Here is a 4758-nt window from a genome sequence, read left to right on the forward strand (position 1 = left end):
ATGACTTTTCATGACCCCTTTTAGTCCTCCTAATTCCTTGCTTAAGTTCCTTCTGTGAGAATAAGAAATACTGAAATGTTGTTTCTACAGCTTGTGGAAAGTTACCAAGAAGTCATTTGTGCACAACATAATGAAATCACTGAAAAATAGAACTGATAAGGATATGTCAGTGGAGACCTTAAGACAGTACATCACTGACAAAGAATTGATAAGGGTATGTAAGTGGAGACCTTGGGACAGTACATCACTTAAAAATTGTGCTTCGGCAGATAACAGAGAAACAGCAAGAGTTAGAACAACGGATGTAGTGAATAAGAAACTGCCCCACTAAGATAAAGGCTGACAGCTGCAAGTTAAAACACACAATGGAGAGCCAAATAAGGTAAAACAAAAACAAGAGTTAGGGGCTAGAAAGTTAGAGTAGGGGGAGAAGTAAACAGAGGAGGAGACTGTAGCAACCAAAGGATAGGTTAGTGTCATAATACGTTATAACCAATAATGTAAAATAAAGGCGTGGACAAATGGATTTGTATTGTATAAACATGAACTGAATATGTTGATGGGTGTGCCTGCTTGAAGGACACCAGATCTTGCAAGACCGTTAAATAAACTTACTTCTTCAGAGTTTGACTTGGTGTAAATTATTATCAAGTGGGCTACGTTTCTCACAATTGGGGGCTCGTCCGGGATCTCTTCATCATTGCCGGGACCGCGGCCGACGACAGACGAGAAGACGCGTCCCGTTAATTTAAAAACGGTCTCGTTTCTGTCGTTGGTAGCGGACCCGAGTAATCGACTGAAAACGATCCTAGGGAAGTCACTCTGAAAGGGTATTTAGTGCGGCAGGTACACACGTGAAGTCAGGCAACTCCGTGCACGGACCAAGGTAAGAAAAACGACTTTTAAGTATTATCTTGGTGACTTATGGTTAACTGTAGGATAAGACCTTCTGAGTACTAAAAGTCCTTGAGGAGTGAATTTTACAGTCCTGCAGTATAAGACCCTTCAGCTAGGAGGTGAGTACTGTATGGTATAAGACCCTTCAGTTAGGAGGTGAATACCGTAAGGTATAAGACCCTTCAGCTAGGAGGTGAATACCATAGGGTACAAGACCCTTCAGTTAGGAGGTGAATACTGTGGGGCAGTATAAGACCCTTCAGCTAGGAGGTGAGTACTGTATGGTATAAGACCCTTCAGTTAGGAGGTGAATACCGTCAGGTATAAGACCCTTCAGCTAGGAGGTGAATACCGTAGGGTACAAGACCCATCAGTTAGGAGGTGAATACTGTGGGGCAGTATAAGACCCTTCAGCTAGGAGGTGAATACCGTAAGGTATAAGACCCTTCAGTTAGGAGGTGAATACTGGTTAACTGTAGGATAACACCTTCTCAGTACTGCAGTATAAGACCCTTCAGCTAGGAGGTGAGTACCGTAGGGTACAAGACCCTTCAGTTAGGAGGTGAATACTGTGGGGCAGTATAAGACCCTTCAGCTAGGAGGTGAGTACCGTAGGGTACAAGACCCTTCAGTTAGGAGGTGAATACCGTAAGGTATAAGACCCTTCAGCTAGGAGGTGAATACCGTAGGGTACAAGACCCTTCAGTTAGGAGGTGAATACTGTGGGGCAGTATAAGAACCTTCAGCTAGGAGGTGAGTACCGTAGGGTATAAGACCCTTCAGTTAGGAGGTGAATACCGTAAGGTATAAGACCCTTCAGCTAGGAGGTGAATACCGTAGGGTACAAGACCCTTCAGTTAGGAGGTGAATACTGTGGGGCAGTATAAGACCCTTCAGCTAGGAGGTGAGGACCGTAGGGTATAAGACCCTTCAGTTAGGAGGTGAATACCGTAAGGTATAAGACCCTACAGCTAGGAGGTGAATACCGTAGGGTACAAGACCGTTCAGTTAGGAGGTGAATACTGTGGGGCAGTATAAGACCCTTCAGCTAGGAGGTGAGTACTGTGTGGTATAAGACCCTTCAGTTAGGAGGTGAATACCGTAAGGTATAAGACCCTTCAGCTCGGAGGTGAATACCGTAGGGTACAAGACCCTTCAGTTAGGAGGTGAATACTGTCAGGTATAAGACCCTTCAGTTAGGAGGTGAATACCGTAAGGTATAAGACCCTTCAGCTAGGAGGTGAATACCGTAGGGTACAAGACCCTTCAGTTAACCATGGGAAATAAATCGTCTAAAAAGGAAGACGATGGGAGACAAGGAAAGTCTGCCGGCAACATCCCTCCAGAAAGTCCATTGGGACGGATGTTGGAGTATTGGGATTTAGAGTCAAAAATCAAGGAGAAAAAGACCCAAATATGATCTAAGGACAGCAAGAAGGACCACCCCTAAACCCGACGATAACGACGACGATAGAGACAGAGAGTCTCCTAAGACAATGATGCCCTTGAGAAAGGTACCAATAGGAAATAATGAAATTGGATTTGTTAGTGCACCATTAACGTCAGGAGAGGTAAGAGTGTTTAAAAAGGAAATGAAAGTCCTCGTAGAAGACCCCTGAAAATTTGGGAAAGAGAAAACCCTCCCGGGGTAGGGGGAAACGAACCAGCTGAACAAAAATACCCTAATCAAGACCTGCAGTGGCAGAACAATAATATCGGCCATAGGGGCCAGATGAAAGTCCTTAGAAATTTGATAGTGAAAGGCATTGTTGTAAACAAGTAGTTGAAGCCCCTGTAAAACGTATGCCTTTACAGAGTTACCGCAGGCCCCTCTTATGGCACAAGCAGGTGACATATTGAGTGCGACCCCTCTGGGTGTTGAAGGCTGTTTCTAGACAAATAGAGACCATTAAAGGCACCTAGGTGGGATCAAGGGATTGATGTTTAAAAATGTTTTGAAGAATCAAAGGGGGACTGTGAGAACAGAATTTAGATTTTAGAATTTTTAAGAACAGAATTACATGGGAACATTTAAGATGAAACAATTAATCAGTCATGTATTGCTAACAAGCTAGCTGACTTCATAACTTCAGGGCTGCAGATGCAACTTGGCCTTGCAGCTGGTACAGCGAGAGAGAGAGAGAGAGACATTCTACTTCAACAGCACTCTTCTTATCACCCAGACATGACAGTCCTAGGGAAAGGCTGGAATGAAAAACATACCGACCAGGCTAAGACACGCCCACTTGTTAGAGGGTGGCTATTCCTACCCTGAAACAATTAATCAGTCATGTACTGCTAACAAGCTAGCTTCAGTGCTGTAGGGAGGGACAGCTTATCAGAAATGACTTCATAACTTTAGGGCTGCAGAGGCAGCTTGGCCTTGCAGCTGGTACAGCGAGAGAGAGAGAGAGAGAGAGAGAGAGCGAGAGATTATACTTCAACAGCACTCTTCTTATCACCCAGACATGACAAAGTTAGAATGAAAAACATACCGACGAGGCTAATACACGCCCCCTTGTTAGAGGGTGGCTCAGCCTACCCTTCTGATTCAGCAGTTGCTGAGTTTTTTTATATTTGCTTTTAGGCATGGCACAATGCTTAATGGGAAATATAGCCAAGTTAGGAATGGTTCCTTTGCTGAGATTTGATTTTAAGTGGCAGAAACCACAATGAAATAGCTAAAAGGGATGGCCAGAGTGTGTACAAGCTGTGGCAGCCACAGCACTTCAGACCAAGGAAGTCATTTTACCTCGAAGCTATTGCAAGAAATAGTTAGGGGATTGGGAATCCAATGGGACTTCCATACCCCTTGGCACCCTCCCTCTTCAGGGCGGGTGGAAAGAATGAATCAGACCTTAAAGAAACACCTGTCCAAACTGATACTTGAAACAAGGTTACCCTGGACAAAATGTTTACCTATAGCGATACTCAGAATACGGACAGCCCCTAGAAAAGATGTGGGACTGTCCCCCTATGAAATGCTATTCGGATTACCCTATATGGGAACCAGGGGCAAGATGCCAACCTTAGAAACTAAAGATTCGTTTCTAAAGAACTATATACTGGCGTTGTCTTCCTCATTGTCATTCCTCAGGAAGCAAGGCCTGTTAGCACAGACACCACCTCTCGAATTTGCAGTGCACAAGATCCAACCAGGAGATTGGGTTCTGGTGAAATCGTGGAAAGAGACTAAACTACAACTGAACTGGGAAAGACCATACCAGACTCTCCTAACCACTGAAACAGCCATAAGAACGGCAGAAAGAGGTTGGACCCACTACACAAGAATCAAGGGGCTGGTACAACCCCCGTGCGAGGAAGGAACTTGGACAACCGAATTAACAGAAGAACCATTGAAAATAAAGCTAAAAAGACTTTGAGCAACGAATTTTTTTAATATAACGGCGCGAGCGCGGAAATACTGTCTGTAATATTGTGTGCCTTCTCTCTTTCTTTTCAAAAGTAGCCAGGAAATAAAATGGGTTGGATGTTTTTGTATTACCCACTTCCAATTAGACAACAAGGTGTTTGGAGTAACAGTTAGAGAAGGGAAAAAGAAAGGTGAATTAAAATGTTGTTTTCAGGTAACAATAGATAAGACTGGTAAACCATCGAACAAACTAAAAGGGACCTCTCATAACGATCCTAACATAGTAAAAATAATAGAGTTAAAGGACCTGAGAAAGACAATTGAGATAGAAACCGGTTACGGGGACACAAATGCCTGGGTAGAATGGATAAAATTACCTGTAAAAAGTTTGAACAAAAACAATTGCTATGCTTGTGCATCTGGTAGACCGATAGCTCAAGTAGTCCCTTTCCCGCTGGGGTGGGAGCGTGACCGAAAGGGCATGGAAT

Source organism: Heterodontus francisci, unplaced genomic scaffold, assembly GCF_036365525.1.
Source record: "Heterodontus francisci isolate sHetFra1 unplaced genomic scaffold, sHetFra1.hap1 HAP1_SCAFFOLD_208, whole genome shotgun sequence".
In the NCBI taxonomy this organism is placed as follows: Eukaryota; Metazoa; Chordata; class Chondrichthyes; order Heterodontiformes; family Heterodontidae; genus Heterodontus; species Heterodontus francisci.